General features: G+C 40.7%; 1 long non-coding RNA gene across 1 annotated transcript in view; it reads left to right on the top strand.

The window, feature by feature from the left end:
* Positions 1–2,833: 2,833 nt before the first annotated feature.
* Positions 2,834–10,528, top strand: part of LOC109489151 — a 53,605-nt gene continuing 45,910 nt past the window's right edge. The window contains exon 1 of the long non-coding RNA XR_002142098.1: positions 2,834–2,954. This is a non-coding gene — a long non-coding RNA (uncharacterized LOC109489151). The remainder of the gene's footprint in view (positions 2,955–10,528) is intronic.

The raw sequence follows: 10,528 nt of genomic DNA, 5'->3' as shown, positions 1-10,528 counted from the left end.
TCCACAATTTAAAAGGGCAAACAGTGGTCCTTTACTACTCCACCCTTATTTATAAAATCAAAACTTTCAGTGGTAACATTTTTCTAGTCTTTTAGCTATTTCTTCTGGTATCTGATTCAATGTTTCTAAATAACATCCTTATGGCACACATGCTTGGTGTTCAAATTCAGACATTATCTTTTGGTTTTTGAGTTAGGATACAGGCTTGGATACTGTGACAGAAACTAAGATGGCAATGCCTTAAAATAGAAGCTTATTTTTCTCTTATAAATGGCAGAGCATCAAGTTAGAAAGACCCTTATTCACCTGATCCAAGATCACTTGTCACCATGACCACATTTCATCCAATGGGACCAAGGAGAAGGTGGTGGGAAGAACATGATCCTTCCCCTTAAGGGCACAACCTAGAAAATGTACATATCAATCCCATATATATCGCGCCGTCCAGAATTTGATGCCATGGCTCTCACAAAGGAGACTGGAAACTCTGGGCTTTAGGCAGCCAGCCTATCAGCTTAAATTTTCTTACTATGGAAGAAAAGAACATATATCGATAGGCAACTATCAGCTTCTCCCATGATTTCCTATTTTGCAGGAAGGGTAGTTTACCCTTGTAAAATACACACATGCACATCAACACATGTGTTTCCATCCTCAACGTCCCAACATAACTGTTATATCACAATTTTGGCTAAATCAGTATTTGCTGTTTATGAAATATTATTTACAACTGAATCATATAATAACTTCCTCTCTTGCACGTCAGAAAATGAGATATCTTAGCAATATCTCTACTTGTATTGGTTAACTATTTTCTCAATATGACTCGATTGCCTTAAAGATAATCATGAATTCCATGGATCTGCAGGCTCAACTCATAGCATCGCTGTTCATAATAGAAAAAACTGGGAAAATACCAATCAGCAAAGGAATGGATGAACAACTGTGGTATGCTTTACTCAGTTGAATAGTATAGAGCAGTGAACAGGGATGGAATGCAGCTACATACAACAACAATGTGTTTTCTTGGAAATAATAAGGTTGAATTTTTTTTCAAAAAGCAAGTCTCAAAGAACGAATTCTCAACATTTGCTGCAACATGGACGGCACTGGAGGAGATAATGCTAAGTGAAATAAGGTCAAGCAGAGAAAGACAATTATCATATGATTTCTCTCATCTATGGAACATAAGAACTAGGAGGATCGGTAGGGGAAGAAAGGGATAAAGAAAAGGGGGGTAATCAGAGGGGGGAATGAAACATGAGAGACTATGGACTGTGAGAGGCAAACTGAGGACTTCAGAGGGGAGGGGGTGGGGGAAGGGGATAGCCTGGTGATGGGTAGTAGGGAGGGCACGTATTGCATGGTGCACTGGGTGTTATACGCAACTAATGAAGCATCAAACTTTACATCGGAATCTGGGGATGTACTGTATGGTGATTAACACAATATAATAAAATAAAATTAAAAAAAAAAAGCAAGTCTCAGAAGAAAGTTTAACATTCTTAAATAGCTCTCATTTAACAAAATGTTTTTTTAACAAATTTAGCTTATTTTTAAAATTTTCTATTGTTATTGCAACTACAGATNGTCTCAGAAGAAAGTTTAACATTCTTAAATAGCTCACATTTAACAAAATGTTTTTTTAACAAATTTAGCTTATTTTTAAAATTTTCTATTGTTATTGCAACTACAGATTTTTAAAAAGACAGTTACATAATAAACACAAAATTCAAAATAGTGGTTCCCTCTGAGGAGGGAAGGAAGGGGGATGAAATAAAGGAGAAGCACTGATTTATGGTTAACGCTTAAATCAAATGTTCGGGGGTAGGGTTGTGGTCTCCATCGTATTATTCTGTTTTACAGCTTGCATGTATTATATGTATCAAATATTTTAAATAGATTACAAAAAGACAAAGGCAAGATAGAAATAAAATAAGAGAAAATAATAGCAAGTAAGGTTGGAGGCAGGTTACTAGAATTAAGGTGTTTCTAGGATCTTTGTAATGTTCAGGACAAGTTTGATTCATTTTGGGCTCTAAGCTAGATAAGCATGTTAAAATACTATGGGTAACGATTAAGAATAAAAGAAACAAGGTGAAGGACTTACAAACCAGAAATCAGGAAAGAAAAAAAAACATTAAAATAGCAGAAGATAAAGAATATCAAGTAAGAAGTAGAAATTCAACTAAATACATCAGCAACCACAGTGTATATAAGTGACTATATTCGCCAATTAAAAGATAAATACCGTTAGGTAAATGTAAAAACAACAACAACAAAAACCAGCTGAATGCTGGGTATGAGCACAGCTAAAATAGAAGAACACGGGTTCAAAGTTAAAGGATAGAAAACCATACTCCAGGAATATATTAAATGAAAAAAGTTGCTTTCATGATATCGGGGGGGAAATAGACTTTAAGGCCATAAGCATTACAGTTAAAGAAGAGCACTACCTCGTAGCGATGCTTTAGTTTACCTCAAAAAACATAGTAACTATCAAAGACTGTGACCTAATACTATGGCCTCAAAGTATACCAACAGAAAATAATCTATGATACAGGTCGAATCTGCCTCCATCTAACCTCCAGAAAAACATCCTTTCAATCCTAGACCTATATACCTGAGCTCCACCTCCCGCGGCCCTCCTCTCCATTTCCGGGCTTCACGCCCCTTGCTCTGCTCTTTCTTTCAGGCTCAGACTACAGATGCTCACGCATCCAACTTCCGGCTTCCGGTGGATTGGCCAATGCGAACGCATTTCTCTCTTTCTCTACCAAACGTCATTTCCATGGCAACAGCAGCATCTGCACCCTGGTCCAGATCCCACCTGCTGATCCTGCCCACGGTTCCAGTCATCTAGCTTACCTTTGTTCCTGCTATTGCCAGTCTCTAAATTTTTCCTAACTGTCTCTTCTTCGGCTTTTCAGCTCCTCTACCACGAGGGTGACCAAGTACGTGCATACAATTTCTCTTGTTTCAAGTTACTCAGAGTGGTTCACTGTTTTCATAGTTGGCCTTGTCATTAGTATTCTATTGTATCCATTGCAAATTGCCTCAGGTTAAGTGGATTAAAACAACACAGATTTATTATCTCATGGTTGTATGGGTGAGAAGTCCAGTGGGCTTGGCTGGTTTCTCTGCCCTGAGACTCACAAGGCTGAAATCCAGGTGTCAGTAGGGCTGCATTCTTTTCTTTTTTTTTCCCAGCTTTATTGAGATATAACTAACATATAACACTGTGTAAGTTAGGGTACACAACGTGATGATCTATATATGTATATACTGTGAAAATGATTACCACAAAAGGGTTAGTTGACACATCCATCACTTCACATAATTACAGTTTTTCTGTAGTGAGAATGTATGATTTCCTCTCCCAGCAACTTTCAAGTATACAGTACAGTATGTTAATTATAGACAGCACGATGTATATTAGATCCCCAGAACTTATTCATCTTATAACTGGAAGTTTGTGCCCTTTGACCAACATCTTCCCATTTCTCCTTCCCACCCACCTCCAATCCCAGTGCCTGGCAAACCACCACTCTACTAGCTGTTTCTATGGGTTTAGCTTTTTTTTTTTTTTTTTTTTAAGATTCCACATATAAGTGAGATCATGGAGTAATTCTCTTTCTCTGTCTGATTTATTTCACTGAGCACAATGCCCTCAAGGTCTATACATGTTGCTGTGCAATATTCATGTATATATATCACATATATCACATTTTCTGTATCTCTTCACCTGTTGATGAGCACTTAGATTGTTTCCATGTATTGACTATCGTGAATAATGCTGAAATAATCATTGGTATACAGATATCTCTTTGAGGTAGTGATTTCATGTCTTTCAAATATATACCCAGAAGTGGGATTGCTGGATCCGATGGTGGCTTTATTTTTAATTTTTTGAGGAATTTCCATACTGTTTTCCACAGTGGTTATACCAATATACATTCCCACTCACAGTGCATGAGGGTTCCCTTTTCTCCACATCCTTGAGAACATTTGTTATCCCCTGTCTTTTCTATAATACCTATTCTAGCAGGTGCGAGGAGATATTTTATTGCCATTTTGATTTGCATTTCCTTAATGGTTAGTGACGTTGATCATCTTTTCATGTACCTGTTGGTCATTCGTAGATCTTCTTTGGGAAAATGTCTATCCGGGTCCTCTGCCCATAAATTGGATTGTTTGTTTTACCTCAGATTATTTGGTTTTTGCCATTGAATTGGCCTAGCTTGGATTTCCAGTATTATATTGAACAGGAGTGGTGAGAATGAGCACTCACTCTTGTCTTATTCCTGATTCTAAAGGAAAAGGTTTCAGCTTTCTACCATTGAGAATGATATTAGCTGTAGATTGTTCTTATAAGGGCTTTATTACGTTGAGGTATTTTATTTTTATACCCGATTTGTTGAGAGCTTTTATCATATAATGGTGCTGAGTTTTGTCAAATGCTTCATCTGCGTCTCTTGAAAGGATCTTATGATTTTTATCCTTCATCCTATTAATGTGTGTATCACGTCAATTGATTTGCATATGTTGAACCATCCCTGCCTCTGATGCAAGGGATGAATCCCACTGTTGTGGTGTATGGTCCTTTTAATGCATTCTTGAATTCAGTTTGCTGGTATTGTGCTGAGAATTTTTGCATCTGTATTCATCAAAAACATTAGCCTGTTGTTTTCTTTTCTTGTAGTGTCCTTATCTGACTTTGGGATTAGAGTGAGCTGGCCTTGTAAAATGAGTTTGGAAGTGTTCCTTCCTCTTCAATTTTTTGGAAGTGTTTGAGAAGGGTTGGCATTAATTCTTCTTTAAATGGTTGGTAGAATTCACCAGTGAAACCATCTGGTCCTGGGTTTTTCTTTGTTGGAAGGGTTTTGATTACTGCTTTAATCTCCTCTAGAAGCGCGGATGGCCATGTCTCCTGCCAGGTCCCCTGAGTGGATTGGACTGGTCCCTGACCATAGCAGAAGGGCTAAAGTTAAGTTTAGGGCCTTTTCAGGGCTGTCAGGGGCACAGACCAGTGCCAGCAGGCCTGCCCATGGACTGCAGCTGTAAGGGGGCTGGAGTCAAGTATAGGGCCCCTTCAGGATCTCTGGGGGTACAGATAGGAGTGTCTCCTGCAGGGTCCCTCTCTGTGCCAGGAAGACTATTCATGAACTATGACTGGGATGTGTGGGGCCCCAGTTATAGGGCCCTTTCAGGATTTATAGCCTGATTGAGTTTAGCATGCTTACATCTAGGAGTTCCTGGACTGTGACCAAGAGGGGCTGGAACTGGCTTAGGGGTCATGGCAGAGTCCACGGAGGACTGTATGTCTGTCACCCAGCACATGGATAAGCATGACTCCTCCCTTGGTAAATGGTGCTGGTGATAGAACCAAAGCCAAATGGGGCTGCAGCCGAGTCCTCAGGGCTCTGGAGCTATTTCTGGGTCTGAAGCCCACATCACAGTCAGTGAGTTAGCTACCTGGGTGCAGGCCTAACCTCCCAAAGTGGCTCTCCTCAGGCTTGCACTGTACCAGGTTTTCACAGCCTCTTACCTGGATCCCAACGCTCCCACAAAGGCACTTTCGTCCATGGATGGAAACCAAATTACTCTTATTATGGGAGAGATGCCTGTAAGGGATGTCTCATTTGGTCCTCTTGCTGACCTGCATTCCTGTCTGGAGGCGAAGGGGGAATCCATGTCTGATGACATTCAGGTTCTTGGCAGAATTTCATTTCATGCACTTGTACAACGAGGTTTCCATTTCCTGGCTGGCTGTCATCCAGGGGCTGCTCTCAACTTCTAGAGGCTGCTGCATTCCTTGGCTCATGGCCCCCCTCTTCCATCTTTAAAGCCAACAACAGTGGGTTTGGTCCTCATCAAGTTGGCCTTTCCTATCTCTTCTTCCCTCTCATGTTTTGCCAGTTCTCTCTCACAGAGTGTTTCGCCTTGCTCCTTAGATTATAAAGGCCCATGTGACTATATTTGGGCCACCTGAGTAATCCAGAACAATCTTTTGATTGTTCAGCTGATTAGCAACCTTCATTTCAACTACAAAGTTCCTTTGCCATGTGCCACAACAGAGTCACAGGCCAATTACCAGGCAATAATGATCACGGTTTCCACCTAGGTAAGACTGGCTTAACTCCTAAGGGGTGATTCCTGACATGACCGGGTGCAAAAGGGAAATTTACTCTGAAGGAGTGGGCTCAGGCCTTGCACTGTTCCCCCAGCCCTCTGGAAACCCCAGGGTAGTGGTTCAAGGCCCTCCAAAAATTCAGCACAGTGGTTAACTTGACTGGTTAGGACTTCATGCCCCTTATTTCTCTCCCCTGCATTTTACAGGTAGGAAGTAAAGGTTCTGAGAAACTAAGTCATTGCTCAAGGTCACAAACTCAGTTCATGGCAGTACAATGGAAAAATCTGATACTCATTAATTCATTTATCCACTCAATAACTCTTGCTAAGCCCCTATCTGGCTAAGTGGACCAGGGAAACACACATGAAATAAACCTTGTCCATCTACCTCTCAGATTTTTGTTTGTTTTCCTACAATACAAATGCAGTAAACATGTTTGCATGCTTGATGCTGGTTCAGTAAAGTTTCCCACACATTTTTACATAGAAGTTTGATTTTCTCTAAGAACATCTGCTTCAGCTCAAAGGCAGCTGTCAGGGTGATGGGACCTGATTCAAACCCAAGCTGTGTGTCCTTGAGGAATTCCCTTAGTAAGAGTATTTACCTGCTAGAGCTGCTGTAAGCAGGGTTGGGTTGTACCCGCAAGCCACTGGGAACTAACATATCGCAGGTGCTTAGTAAGTGATAGTTATGATCGGTATCACTATCATTCAACCTCCTTGATTAATTAACCAGAGAGTTAAGCCTATCTTAGGAACGTAATCTTCCAAAATGTACTAAACTTGCAAATCTCTTCAAGATTCAGTTTAAGGGGTCAATCTCGCTGCTCACTTCATTTTCTTTTTGCTGATGTGGCTGGTCTCCCCAGGGAGATTTTGGACAAACCAAAGGATGACACAAAAAACCTGAAGCCAGGTGAGACCCCGAGAGACACCTAAACAAAGGTCAAGAAGCCAGACCTGAGATGGATAGGTAACTTCTTGTCCAGAGCCACAGCCCCAGAGGAAGCAGCAAACTCAGTCTGCTGAAAGAAGCGTGTGAAGAGAAAAGCATGACAGATGGAGAAGAAAGTGGCTCTTATGAACATTGTCCATTATCCTATGATGCAGTACCCACCACTGGAGTTTGGTGCCCCATGTTAAGACCTGGCAGGCCTCCATGTTGAAGGAAGCCATTGAGCTACCCACCCCATGGGAAGAGGCCAAGAGCAGCAGGAGGAGACCTGGGAAGGAAAGATTCCAACCTGACCCAGAACAACACAGAGCCAAGGCCAGGCCTGAGCAGGAGTGGTACATTGTCTGACAGTGAGAAGCCTGAACCCCCAAAGCAGGGCTGTGTCCTTACCCACCTCAGAAAGGGTTCTTTTGGTTTTGCTAGAAACAGAGACCCTGTTAAGCTATCTCAAAAAATAAAACATTCATTGTCAGGATGTATATTCAACAAAAGAGACTAGATCACAGAAGAAGCCAGTTTGTTGTCTCAAATTCAAGGCACCGCCAATGCTGGGATTTTGCCATTTGTTCTTTCCTTCTGTTTATACCTTCTTGTTCCTCTTCTCTGACAAACTCGTTTGCTTTCTCTATTTTCTGAATGACATTCCAAAAGGAGAAAATCTGGCTAGTGTTACTAATCACGATTGCCCTCAGTTTTCAGGTCAGTCTTCATTATGGCTCAATGGCCAGCCTATGAATTGGCTGCCATCAAGTCAAACAAATTACTACCAATCTAGTAAGCAGCAACTCTTTATTCAAGGAACTATGTAGGAGTCACTTGTTGTGGACTGACACCCTTCGAAGGTGGTAGTGAATAACAAGCACCATGGTGAACATGTCTAGTGAACGTCCATGTGACAAACAATAATTGAGAGACTATAATGTGTTAGTACCTACTAAGCCCTGGACTCCCAAGAAGTTCCCATTTCTGTCCCTCAGGGTCCAATCTGTGGCAGCATCTACAAGGACAGAGATCCCGCTTAGCGTATTACAGGGACTTGATATCTTGGCCTTATGCATGACGAGAAGGGAACTGAAGGAGAAAGTAAATAGCTCCATGGCTGCCTGTGGGAGTTTGAAGTTCACATGCAACTTTGCCAATAACAAGATACAACAGAGTATGCTCAGAGCGGTGGGGCTGAGTGAGCTGTGAAGGAAAGATGGTTTCTATTCAGTCTGGAAGCTGATAACTTTTCCCACCTGTGCTAGTCTTACCTTGGTACCTATCCCTCACTTGTTGTATATCTGAAAGGTTCAGCTTCCTCAAATCCTTTACCCAAACTTAAGGTATATGTGACAATATTCATCTGCAAGAGGGAAAATCATAATGAAGTTTAAGCTCAAATTCTGCTCTGCACACAGCTGTGCTATTAATTTTGGCATTTCGGCTTTATTCATGAACCACTTAACACCCCGCACAGCAGCATGTTTAGGGTGACTATAATGAAATTCATATAAAGAAAACAATTTAAATATCAGTCTAATTCATGTAGATTAATTTTGTTCAAGTATAATTTAGGTTTTTTAAAATTTTCATTATGGAGTTATTATTATTATTATTATTATTGGTAAAAGAAATTTTCCTCTCACTTTTCCCTAGCTGTACAGGAAAATAGATAAGATATGGTCATCTGGAGCTTCCATTGCCATCAATGGAAAATTCTAGAAGCTATTATTGAAACTAGTTCCAAGTGAATGGGTTATGGAATGTAAAGAGTTTAAATCTGAATTAGGAACATGATTGAGGAAAACATGACCCTACCATGTTGAGCATGTTAGTGTTAGGTTGAGGTCAGCATGTCATTTGTGACCCTACTGAAGAAAGGATATGAGGAAAAAGGAACTAGCATTCATTTTTATCTACTATGTGCCAGGCACTGCACATGGTATTTGAATACACTATTTTTTAGAGGTTATGTTTATTTTTTTATTTTTTTTTAAAGATTTTATTTATTTGTCAGGGAGAGAGCGCACAAGCTGGGGGAGTGGAAGGCAGAGGGAGAAGCAGGCTCCCTGCTGAGCAAGAAGCCTGATGTGGGACTCAATCCCAGGATCATGGGATCATGACCTGAGCTGAAGGCAGGTGCTTAACCGACTGAGCCACCCAGGCACCCCTTGAGGTTATGTTTAATGCTAACCTCTATGTTGCCTCACTTATCCTATCAAGCATAATAATAGTATTGGCATCATAGAATGGTAGGTAACATGGCCAAACTGTGGTCAGGTGTTCATCTTTGGTTTAATCAACTGTGGATAGGAATAGGTAGATATGGCAGAAACCCATTGGTAGAGACGCCACCGTGTGCATAGGGAGTGAAATGAAGCCATTTCTAGAGGAAAGAGAATTGTGGTGAACTCACAACTCAGAAAGTTGCCTTCTAGAGTGAATCTAGACATGGCTTTCTAGTCCTTAGTTACCTCCTCTGTAAAATTGGGGTAATAATAGGACCTTCTTCTTAGGATCACTGTGAGGATGAAGTGAGAAATATAAAATATTTTAGATAATGATTATGTATAACCAACTCTTTCCAGTCACACTTTAACCAGCTAACTCTTGCACTTCCTTCAGGTTCCATCTGAGCCACCACTTCTTTTAAAAATCTCTCTTAACTCCCAAACTCTAGATTACTTTCCCCGATAGGTGTGTTCCCATTTGAGCCTTGTCATTACGCAACATGGTGTTTATCGCACTCTACCGTAATTTTTTGTTCAATTATCCACCTCTAGGATAAGTATCTGAGCACCTGGGCAAGGAATAAGTCTTGCACACTATTTTTTCCCCAGCTCCCAGAATAGTACTTAGTTGACACTATGAACTTAAAAAATATTTGTTTAATAAGTTGAACTCTAAGCATCATTATCTCACCAACTTGTTATTGTTATTTTATAAATGAGGAAACTGAATCTTGAAAAAGTTAAGTAACTTACTCTAGTTTACCCCTTGGGTAAGTGAGAGGGAGCAGGATTTGTACCCAGGGCTCATGAGTCCAAAGACCATGCCCTCCCCACTCTGTCATGATGCCTCATTAGGCCAACATCTGCTGAACATTTCTTTCTACGTGCTGGGCTAACACTGTGTATTTCCATTTTATCTCGTTTAGACTCTACAATAATCTTTAGATGCAGATGTATCAGTTTTCCATGTGGAAAAACTGTGCCTTGTAAAGTTACATGCCCAAGGTCATGTGGCGCAACTAAGATCCNTGGGTAAGTGAGAGGGAGCAGGATTTGTACCCAGGGCTCATGAGTCCAAAGACCATGCCCTCCCCACTCTGTCATGATGCCTCATTAGGCCAACATCTGCTGAACATTTCTTTCTACGTGCTGGGCTAACACTGTGTATTTCCATTTTATCTCGTTTAGACTCTACAATAATCTTTAGATGCAGATGTATCAGTTTTCC

This window comes from Ailuropoda melanoleuca, chromosome 11 (assembly GCF_002007445.2).
Source record: "Ailuropoda melanoleuca isolate Jingjing chromosome 11, ASM200744v2, whole genome shotgun sequence".
Lineage (NCBI taxonomy): Eukaryota > Metazoa > Chordata > Mammalia > Carnivora > Ursidae > Ailuropoda > Ailuropoda melanoleuca.
Note: the sequence above shows the minus strand (reverse complement) of the source record. Positions and strands in the feature narration are given on the sequence as shown.